The sequence below is a fragment of the Populus euphratica genome, unplaced genomic scaffold (assembly GCF_000495115.2).
Source record: "Populus euphratica unplaced genomic scaffold, PopEup_1.0 scaffold1044.1, whole genome shotgun sequence".
Taxonomy (NCBI): Eukaryota; Viridiplantae; Streptophyta; class Magnoliopsida; order Malpighiales; family Salicaceae; genus Populus; species Populus euphratica.
The window spans coordinates 22,817-35,073 of NW_011500887.1; positions in this window are offsets into that span (position 1 = coordinate 22,817).

A 12,257-nucleotide genomic window follows, 5' to 3' on the forward strand; every position below is an offset into this window, starting at 1 on the left:
ATTTCTTGGCAGTTCATGGACATGCTGTTCAATCCACTAGCTAGCCTTCTCTCTTCTGCCTTACTCATGATACCCTCCTACCCTTTCTGATCACTTGGATATGTTACCTCTTATTTTGCTGAATCAATTTATTTTTCCAAGAGCTAGCTATAATATTTCCTTTTATGTTAGTATATTAAAATTAAAAAATTTTAAAAATATAGTCGTATTGTAAAATCAAAAGGTGTGGAAGAACATGGGTATAAAATACTAGGCTCTAGCTATAATAGAAAGAAAAGTAGTTATTGTAATTTCAGCACAAGATCAGAAGACCTGATGTAGTAGATCTCAGCATCAGACACTTCAATTCAACGATGTTTGATCATCTTTTAATTCTTTTTCCTTGTATTTCTTATTTTTATGTGTAATAAAGAGTGTAATAATGCTTGCATGGTTTATTAGTTTGATAATGATTATTTTCTAAAATATATTTTTTAAAAAATTTATTAATTTTTTTATTTTAAAAAACTTATTTTTATTATAATAAATCAAAATAATTCAAAAACATAAAAAAATCAAACATTTTTAAAGATATTTTTTTAATCACAAAAATAAAGAAACTCTAAATATCTACTTCTACGTACTTGTTCGAAAGTTTGATTTTAATAGCCAAGAAGTTGTTGTTTGGGGCCACTTCATTAATCATTACATGGTTTTTTTTATGTGTCTGTTTTTTTAAATAAATGGATGGATCATTTTGACATGCTGGGATATATTGAGTGAAAAATTACTAGTATTTTATAAATGATAATTTGAAGAGGTTGATACGATGATTAACTAAGGAAATTTTTTTTATTAAATAAATCTCTATTTTTTAATATTTTTTCTCAATAAATTATTAATTTTGATCCTTGTCGTAACATCCATTCTATATATACAACAATCAGGGAATCCTCCATCCCAGTTCCAAGTTCAAGACCAGTACGGCAATCGATACTAAAGAGAAACTGTTGAGTTAATTATTTAAATGGTAATATTAAGAGGTTATTAATTAGAATGATTAATTAAAGTGAGTTACTTCCTAGTTCAAATCTTGAAATTAAAATATATAAAAGTTTATTAATTTTTTTCCTGAATAAAGGAGACAACTTTAAACATAGATTTGATCTTAATTGATACATAAACCAGTCTAAAGATATTCTTTTTAGCATAATACACAGTTTATTGGGCATGTGTTATAAATACCATATTAAATAGCACGTAGATAGAATTATAGCAGAAGCCGTTCTGGATTTTTCGAGGATGAAATCTTCATGTTAATGAATTTATAAAACATTTGAATTAAATATTTTGAAGGGTTGATTTTTCCTAATCAAGGATTCAGTCTGTCATCAAATTGCACATAAACCTAAGTCATGGCAACTACCGAAAGCTCCATGCATGTTGTAAATTCTTTCTTGCATTAACTCATGAAACCAGTTTATAATATATTTTACCAGAACTTGTGACCATCGTATACACTACTCTCCTTTTTTCATATATATATATATATGAAATATTAAATAAGAAATTACTACAAGAAATTAGGTCATGTTTGGCTGTTCTAGTCATGTTTTCAAAAAAATTATTTTTTCAATTTTAAATTATTTTTTTTATTTTTAAATTGTTTTGATCTCATGTTATAAAAATAAAATGATAGTTTTTGGTGCTGCATTCAAATTGTCTCAATGACCCCTCCTCTGGACAATGCTTAGAGCATATTAACCTTTAATATGGTATTGACAACTTTTTTTCATTAGTTTCTCTTTACTCATTGATTTTAATGCTTCAATCTTTATATTTTTAAAACAATCATTTAATTTAATTTTCTTTTAAATTTAGTTTTTGTTCTTTTATTAATATTTATTGTATTTGAAATGATTTATAAAATTATTTTTTTTCAATTTCATTTTTATTTAATTTTTTTATCTATAAGATTTGGTTCTTGTTCTTTTTATTGTTATTTGTTTTGTTTTGAATTATGTTCTTAATTGAATTTATTTTTTATTTTAACCCTCATTATTTAATTTTATATTTTTATGTCAAATATTATCTTTATTTTTTATTACTATTTGTTTTACTTTGATAAATTTGTTAAATTTAAATATTTTTTATGATTTTACCATTTAACATTAAATTAATTAGAAAATAAGCTTCTTGGTTGAATTTGGATTTAAGATTTCACATATTATAAATTGAAAGACTAACCCAGACATAAGATTTGTCTAAGGTTGCTTCGTTTTTTATTTTTATTTTTTTATTTTAGTTTTATTTTTCAATATTATTTTATTAGAAATTAAGCTCTGTTATTTTTATTTTCTTACCTGCTTTCTATAAGATTTTTCTCTAATTTTGAAAATGACTTGGATTATCTCGAGCCTTTTTTATTACAATTCTTTGCTAAATTTAGCTTTTTAAAAATAACTTTATTTTTTAATCAAATTAGATTAATTGATTCAATATAAACACAAAATGATCGCTTCATTGTATTTTGCTTGATTTGTTTTTTTAGGTCAATGATATGATGGCACGTGCGACATCTTTTGAATTTAGAGGTGAGTAAAAAAACTGAAAACTGATTAAACCGAGAAAATCAGAAAAAAATTTACTAAAAAAACTAAACCATGAAAAAAATCGATTAAACTAATTAGAATTTAAAAAAACCGATCGGTTTGGTTTTATAAACCTGAAAAAAAAAAACCGAACCGAACCCAAACAAAAAAAAAGCCAAATTTTAAATCCAACCCAAACCAGAAAGAACCAAGCTAGACATAAAAAAACCCAAGCCAAATTTTATTTGAAAATGATTGAACCAAACTAAACTGAAATGGTTTAGTTACTTTTTTTGATAAAAATATAACCAAACCGAAAATAACCATTCATACTTTTGTTTTCATGGTACAACCTTTTGCTATAATGTTATAACCATCTTGATTAGTTTTTTTTGTTTGTAAAGTGGTGTTCTTTGTAGAGCGACGGTGAATCTTTGATGAATTTTATTTTTATTTTTCTTTCAAATATAATATTATTATTTTATTATTTATAGTTAATTATTAAAAATTTATTATTATATTTTTCAATTTTATTAAACTCATTCAAGTTAATGATTGGTTTTTCAAATATTTTTATTTTTAAAAAAATTTAAAAAATAAAAAATATATAACTTAATTACAATATTAAACTGTATCGAGCGCATACAAATATATAATTATGGAAGGAAGACTTATGACATGAAGGACACTTGTAGTGTCTCCATCGAGAACAGACCGCAGGCGTTGAGAAATTGATTATGAATTTGATGCTTGCGTTTAAGGTTAGGTGAGAATTCAAGCTTCGGTCACCTTCTACGCGGAGGTATTCGGTGCCACGTGCTGACCTACAATTTATTTATTACCATCAACAGAAATGATATAATGGCGTAAGAGGTGGATTGGCAAAAAAAAAAGTACTCTTATGTCATGCATTAGACATGGAAAAGGAGTTACCTGGGTTGGGCTGTATAATGATAAAAAGGAGCGGTCGTGGAAATTTTTATGTTATTTAAACTGTATGATAGTGATATATTGTTAGTTGATTTATTTTTTTTTTAAATTAAATATTAATGGGAGAGATAATAAAATTTATTATCTTTAAAAAATAATAAAAATACCTTCACCAAGTATTTTTTATATATATATAAAATGGATTCCGAATGTTACTAGTTAACCTTAAAATTTATTGATATCCGTTAGTTAAGCTATTTTATAAAATTAAATAATAATTTTTAGACAAATATCAATTGTATTTATTAGATTATTATTAATTTTATACTCTAGTTATTTTTTATTTTAATTTTATTATTCAATTGTTTTAGTTTCCCAAATAAAGATTTGGGATTTATGTTAGAATACTCGATGAAAACATTAAAGGTAAACAATAACATCAGTTTTTATAGAGAAATTATAATCTAGATGAAAATATTGACAAAAAAAACTTAAAAATTTAGGAAAGTCTTTAATTGAGTATTAAAAAAAATTAAAAGTAAAAAATTGATATTTAAAATTTTTTATTTCTCTTCTTACAGAGAAAAAAACACATATCACCTTATTATTAAAAATAATACAGTCTGCACTAAGAGTTTTGATTTGGTGGTGAGAGGAGTTTGTCTTTTTCTGTTGCTCCTAGATTCGAGTCCTCATATGCATGTCTGTTATCTCCACGGTGCCTTACATGCTCACTAGTTTTGCAGGGTATTCAATGGACCGTGAAATTAGTCGTGGTATGCGCAAGCTGACTCGGATATCCATATAGATTAAAAAAAAAGATAATACAGTCTTATTATTATTATTATTTTATTTGCAAAGTAAAATTATTAATTTACTTTTGAAAACAAGAGATATTGAAATAACTTAAAATAAAAAATTTTTTAACCAGTACTCATGAGTTTTTTCATCTTTATATTTTGATTATTTATTTATTTATTTATATTATAAAAATATAATTGATGTATATATTGTACATGTCAACACATGGGTTGAAGCCATGTCATTTAAACTGTAGGTACAAGTTGGTGGATGGTCAAATAGTGATTCTCATGAGAGCATTTCAATCGTCTTAAGAACCTCTCAGTTCATGGACAATGATTGTAGCATGTGGACATTTAGTGCGATGCTGACAATTTTTTTCTCTCTCTTTACTTCTTGATTTTAATACTTTCATGTTTTCAAAACAACCATTTAATTTATTTTTTTATTAATATTTATTTTATTTAAAATGATTTATAAAATTTAATTTTTTCCAACTTCATTCTCCTTCAATTTTTTTTATCTATTAGATTTGATCATTTTTTATTACTATTTATTTTGTTTTGTATCATTTTCTTAATTGAATTTATTTTTTATTTTCACCCCTCATCATTTAATTTTATTTTTTATATCAAATATGATCCTTATATTTTTTATTACTGTTTATTTTCCTTTGATCAATTTGTTAGATTTAAATATTTTTTATGATTTTATTTTTTAATATTAAATTAATTGAAAAATGATTTTCTTGGTTTTTTTTCAAAATTTTCCTTCAAGCTCTGCTAATTTAAAAATAAAAGTGCTAAATATTAAAGATAATATATTTAAATAATATTTATTATTTATTATTTTTTATATTAATATATCAAAACATTAAAAAGAATTTAAAAATACAGTTTAAGTACAATATTAAACTGTATCGAAATAGATTGTTAGATACAAATATACAATTATGGAATATGCCATGAAAATACACGTGTCTGTAGTGTCTCCATCGAGAAGAGACCGAAGGCCCGAGGAAGGGGGAACTGATTATGAATTTGCTGCTTGCGTGTATGGTGGGTGGGAATTCAAGCTCTGGTCGCCTTCTTCGCGTACGTATTCGGTGCCACGTGCTAACCAGCAATTTATTTTTAAAGGAACCATATATATATATATATATATATATATTCGATATTAACTAGTCAAGCTAGTTTTCCCAAATCAAATAGTAATTTTTAGACAAACATCTAGTCAAGTATATAGGCAGATTATTAGATTATTATGAATTTTATGCTTAAGTTATTTTTTATTATTAATTTTTTAATTTCCCTAATAAGGATTTTTATTTTAGAATACTTAATAGAAAACATTAAAATAAACAATGACATTAGTTTTTACAGAAAAAAAAAAGTATAATTTAAAATGTAGACAACAAAAACTTAAAAAATAATGAAAGTCTTTAATTGAGAATTCAAAAATAAAAAAGAATAAAAACTGATATTGAAAATTTTTTATTGAAAACTTTAAGAAAAAAACTAAAACAAAATGGTGTCTTTGAAAATATAGTTGATTTATATTATGAATTGGAACAATAAAATGATAATTTTATTCTTCTTCCAAAAAAACATTTGGCTGACTATTAGAGATATTAGGGTCTTATTATATATTTTTTATATTTTTTACAAGGTAAAATTACTAATTTAGTCCTGAGAACAAAAAATATTGAATTAACTTAAATCATGGATTCTTTAAGTAATGACCGTGGGCTTTTTCATCTTTACATTGTGTTTTTTTGTTGATATAAGTTGAAAAATATAAATATTATTACAGAAAAATAGTTGATAAATATATTACAAACATTAACTTGAGTTGAAGATGCATCATTTATTTATCACGAGCAAGATGATGAGATGGTTAAATAATAGCTTTTAGGGGTGATGTTTGAATCGTTTCAATAGTTTCTTAATTTTTTTTTTTGATTTATGTGGGGGTATCCGAGCCAGCTTGCGTACACCACGACTAATCTTCACGGCTCACTGAATACCCTGCAAATCCAGTAGGCATGTAAGGCACCACGGGAGTGACAGGCATGCACATCAGGGCTCGAACCCAGGTGCAGTGGAAGGAGACAAACCCCTTCCACCGCTAAGCCAAGCCCTAGAATGCAATAGTTCCTAAATTCTTGAGCAACGCTTGTGGTATGTAGACTTTTAATGTGGCGCTGATAACTTTTTTTTTCTTTTTAATTTTAATACTTCAATTTTTATATTTTCAAAACAATTGTTAAAATTTATTTTTCATTTAGATTTAGTTCTTATTTTTTAATTAATATTTTTTTAAATAATTTATAAAATTAAATTTTTTCTCAATTTCATCATTCTTTAATTTTTTTATCTATTAGATTTTATCTCTATTCTTTTTATTATCATTTATTTTAGTTTGAAATTTTTTTCTTATTTTTTCTTATTTTCACCCCTCATCATTTATTTTTTTATGTCAAATATGTTCCTTATTTTTTTTATTGTTGTTTGTTTTATTTTGGTAAATTTGTTATATTTAAATTTTTTAATTTTATTTTTTAATATTATATTAATTGAAAAATAAGCTTTTTGTTTGAATTTGGATCTAGGATTTCATAAATTATAAATTTAAAAGATTTAGCTTTAAGAGATTTGTCTAAGATTACTTAATTTTATCCTTTTTTTTAAATATTTTGATTTTGATTTTATCATTAAATTTTTATTTTATTGGAAATTAGTTCGTTTTTTTTTTTCTAACCTGCTTTATTGGTATATCAATTTATTTTTTATAAAAAATTAGCCAAAAATGTTTTTTATTACTTTATTATCTCTAATAATATTTTAGATATCATCAACTTTTAAGTTTTTTATCCTTATATTCAACTTTTAGGTTTCATCAACAAATTTTCTCAATGCATTCTGATTTTTGAATCAATTGACCTGAATATGGGGTTTCCTGAAGAGCTGTTGAGGTTGCTATCTTTCTTGTATATCTAACTATTGATATATATTAGTAATAAAGTGTTGCATTCTGGCAATTTCTTTTTATTTCCATCAATTCTTAATTTATACAAAATATCAACAGAAATGAAACCTGAATTGTATGGGTTATGAAACTAGAATCATGACCCTTACATATTTTCAATTAGAAGAAAGAAGTCAAATATAATATTTGAACTTCTTCATTCAATTGTCAAGCTAATTGGAAGACAGCATAGATTTCATGTTTTAGCAATGATCCTATATGTGATAGAGGCTTAAGTGGAGATCACCGATCAATTTGTTTCATATGTTTACAGAGGTGCACGAGCAGCAGTCTGGGAGAACTTCGAGGACAATCCACTTCTTGACATTTCCACAGCACTCAACAACGTATTAGGAAGACACGCAACGAGCTGTTTTCTGTTTGTGTCCCCTTGGCTGGGCCCCATGGAGTCCAAGATTGGTTGAGGAGTGATATTTGGCTGTATCCCTGTTATTATAGCAGACGACATTATTTTACCCTTTGCTGATGCAATCCCATGGGAAGAAATTGGGGTATTTGTAGACGAGAAAGATGTTCCAAATTTGGACACCATCCTCTCTTCCATTCCACCTGAAGTGATATTGAGGAAGCAGAGACTGCTTGCAAACCCTTCAATGAAGCAGGCAATATTATTCCCATAATCTGCTCAAGCAGGGGATGCTTTCCATCAAGTTTTGAATGGACTTGCTCGAAAATTGCCTCATGATAGAAGTGTTTACCTGAAGTCAGGTGAGAAGATCTTAAACTGGACTGCAGGCCCAGTCATCGAGAGGATGACTATCGTTCAATAGGTTATCTATCCAAATTTATGAAATTTTTGTGTTTTGAAGATGCAAAATTCCACTAGTGCAAGGCAGAAACTTATTAGTAGTAAATGGTAGTCACATGCTCAAACCTTTGGGAAGTTTAGTGCTCTAACTCACCATATTGATATTCAGAATTCCTTCTTTGAGTGTCCAGAAAGCGATGACTATTGTCTATCAAGAAAAGAAAAAGGGGGGAAAGCAACTAATTTGAAGTCTATTCATTCTTGCAGCATCTCTTTATTACTATTTAGCATCTCTTCGTTGCTTTGTACCCATGACAGGTACCAAATTCTTACTTGTACATGTACCTATGGTTTGCAAAAGCTGGTAATCCAAGCTTTAAGTTAAAGAAGATATATCCCATAATTCATTTCCATTTCCATTTCCATATATTAATTTGTAATGTACCTTTTTCTTTGCATGCTGCAACAACAATAAGCAGCAACTCCTATTTTATGATACCTTACCCAGAATCTACTGCAGAATTCTTTTCTCATAAGAGTCTTTTCGCTATTTTTCCTGGGTGGTCATGTTCAGCGATTGAAACAGAAGATCACATCCCGTTTGGTTTTTTCAGTAGAATGAGAGGAGACTCGTCGGCCACCAGACTAATGAGTGTGTTTATACCAATTAGTGAATTCTTTTGAAATAGATTCCAATTCTTGATACCATTTAACCCAGAACAATAATAGTGTAATATTTAATAAATCCTCTCAAGGAAATAACCTTCCAATAAAATATCTCACACTCAGACCTAAAATCCCTTAACGTTCGAAAAATATCTTTTTAAGAAAAATCCTTCAAAGAAAATCAAACCTCACAAAATTCCTTTGAAGAAACCAAAGCAAATTACCAAAAAGAATCATGTTCAAAAGAAAAAAAAATTAATTTTACTGGAAGCTGTATGCATTTACCATAGAATTGATCAGAAGTTGGGAAATGACTATAATATTGGGTCATAGCTCGAAAGCGAAATTTTTGAGTCTTTCAATAAAAGCTTTGTTAGTATACTTATTGAATTATTAAAAACAAATTTAATATTATTGATAAGAATATAGAAGAACCATCTTAACCAAAACTATAAATAAGATTTCCAGAATAATTTTACATGATTTTCAAGCCTTTCGGGAATTCAATGTTCAAGCATCGTACTACTAGAAATTCAGGCAGAAAGTACTACTTACCTTAATGATGTTCAGTTTTCCTTCTTTCAAGTGTTCGAAGAAAGAAAGAAAACTCTGCCATTAAGAAAAAGGATAGCCAATTCAATCTTGCAAACTGCATCTTTTGACTATTTAGCATCTCTTCTTTGCTTGGTACCAAAAAAAAAACCTTAAAGTTAAAGTTTCCCAAAAAAGAAGGCAATCTTTGTCCTTTAGGAAATGAAAAGGTAACTAATTTAAAGTTTCTTCATTCTTACAACCTTCTCTTATTTTGCTTTGTATCCTAGCCAACTACCATATCTTATGTAATAATGATTTGCAAAGTTGGTCACACATGCTTTAAAATAATAAAAACCTCCTTAATCACCCAATCAATCTCTCAAAATTAAGATGTTACGAAGACATGAACAATGCTTGAAAGACTCTCTTTTAAACACTGTTTGTTTAAATTATCCACATCATCATTAATTAATTTACAGTCCAGCAACACTCTCTTCTTCTTCTTCTTGAATTGTGGAAGCCAACTCATAGCGACTAGGCTAAATAAATATCAAAATTGTAAGCCATATCTCAATTAAATTTATCTTCAAGAAATTGGATCTCCAAAGGTTAAAAACTTCACAATTGAGTTCTTCCATCCACATTTTCTAATTCTAATAGATTTCATCAAGAACGCACATTCTATGCAATGAAAACGATATCGTTAATGTGGAGGAAACATGATGTTTTTCATTCAAATATTTTTCTAATTTCGGAGATGAAAGGATAAAATTTACAACCTTTTTAAAATCAAGGATCCAATTGAATTTTTTTTCCTAGAGCATTCATTTGAAACCCACCATATGATTAGGAGTCTAATTTGAGACCTTTTCCTTTTCTTTTCATTGTAGAAGAATTACCACGCTCAAAGTCATATTGATTGAATATTGTAGTGTTATTAATGAGTGTTTCTTTTATTTTCACTAATTTATCTTGTAATCTAATGATTAAATTTATAAATCCACCGCATATTTTATATCTCGATATATTTTTAATTGTGCTTTTTTAAAAACTATACACCATGCATGCATTTTTTTTTATAAAACTGTTACACTCGAATTTTCGTACTTCTTCCAACAAAAATTAATCAAATATAGCAGAATTAGTCATGTTACCTCTGCATACTGAGGTGAAAATGAAACTGAAGTTCACGAGCCTCCAATTTTAAATAATTAAATATAGAAATCATTTGCAATAACTAAACAATTTAATAGATTGCATACATGTTAAATAATTGATTAATAGAATGAATTTTAAGGATGCCAAGTATAATTTTTAATACAACAAACTAAAGAGCAAGAGAAAAATATTAAAAACCAGGTACAACATCGAGAGTTTGAGTATAAAGTGTTGGGCATGTGATCAAAGTTTCATATTGATTAGAAATGAGGAAGATCATGGATATACAAGGATGAACAAATATCTTCATTGGGATGAGGCCTTCTAGGTATAGTCCAAAAGTAAATTCATGAGCGCTTAGACCCAAAGTGAACAATATCATACCATTATAGAGATAGGTGGTGTTCATAGTCCTTATAAGTGGTATCAAAGTCATGCCCTAGAGTTAGTCATGATAAATGAATTCTCAGAATGCCAAACAAAAGATGGTGGGCCTAATTAGATCACGATCATGGATCAGCTCTATTGGATAAGCGGTGTGCTCTAGATACTTTATGGACGTGTCCTGACCCCAACACGGTGAAGATAAGTTGACCTAGAAAGAGCAAACTCTCAAGTTAGGTAGTGCTCTTTGAATGCTTCATGAATGTGTCCTGATTCCAACACGATGAAGTAGAACATAAAGAATCCTAGTTGGTAGAGAGTGGATGGATAAATGATCGTTTGAAGAGAGACTCGATGGTCCTTTGTTCAAGGAGAGGATTGTTGGGTATGCGATCAAAGTCCTATATTGGTTAGAAATAGAAAAGATCATGGGTATATAAGGATAAATAAATATCTCTATTGGTATGAAGTTTTTTGGATATAGTTTAAGAGCAAATTTATGAGGGATTAGGTCCAGGTGGACTCATACAAAATTTTCAATGTACCTATTGAGTTGAATAGTTTTGAAAATGTTTTTAAGAAATACTTTGATGATTCCATTGTCCATGTATCAGGGACTTCATATCCTGCAGTAGTTTTCTGGATTGAATTGCTAGTAGTCGCATTGAGGTTCGAGAGTAGTCTTACACATCATCAGGTACATTTTCTCTGTTTTGAGGTTGCAGTATTGAGAATACACCAATCCAAGGGTAAATGTGAGCTACAGATTCAAACCTTTCGGGAGTTCAGTGCTCAAACATCATATTCCGAGAAATGAAGTCAAAAGATTCTACTCACTGCATTGATGTTCAGTGTTCCTTCTCTAAAACAGAAAGCGACTCTGTGTATGAAGAAAAGAAAATGCAATTAATTTAAAGTTTCTTAGTCTTTGCAATCTGCATTCTTTATTATTTAGCATCTCTTCTTTGTTTTGTGCCCAACCCCAATGCCCCTTTAAGTGTTCAAGAAAAGGAAACCAAACTCTGTCCACCGAGAAAATAAAAATAAAACTAATTTATATCTTTTATTCCTTGCAAGCTGAATATCTCTTTAATATTTAGCATCTCTTGCTTTCTCTGTATCAAAGCAACCTAATTTTAAGATTTTTAGTCACATATGTTGATTTGCAAAGGCTGATTGCAGGAGCTTTAGAATTATAGGCAAATACATCTTGGAAGTTTCATCTTTCTATTTTATGGCATTGCAACCCGTACCTTCTTTTTGCTTGTAACAACATTATGCAGCGATTCTTTTTTTTTCTTGATACCTCAACTACAATCCACTGCTGAAGTAATTTCTCATAAGAATATTTTCACTCACCCGCTAAAAATGTGCAAAGCAGCAAAGCCGTTGCCTATCTAGCTAGAATCTCTTGAGAA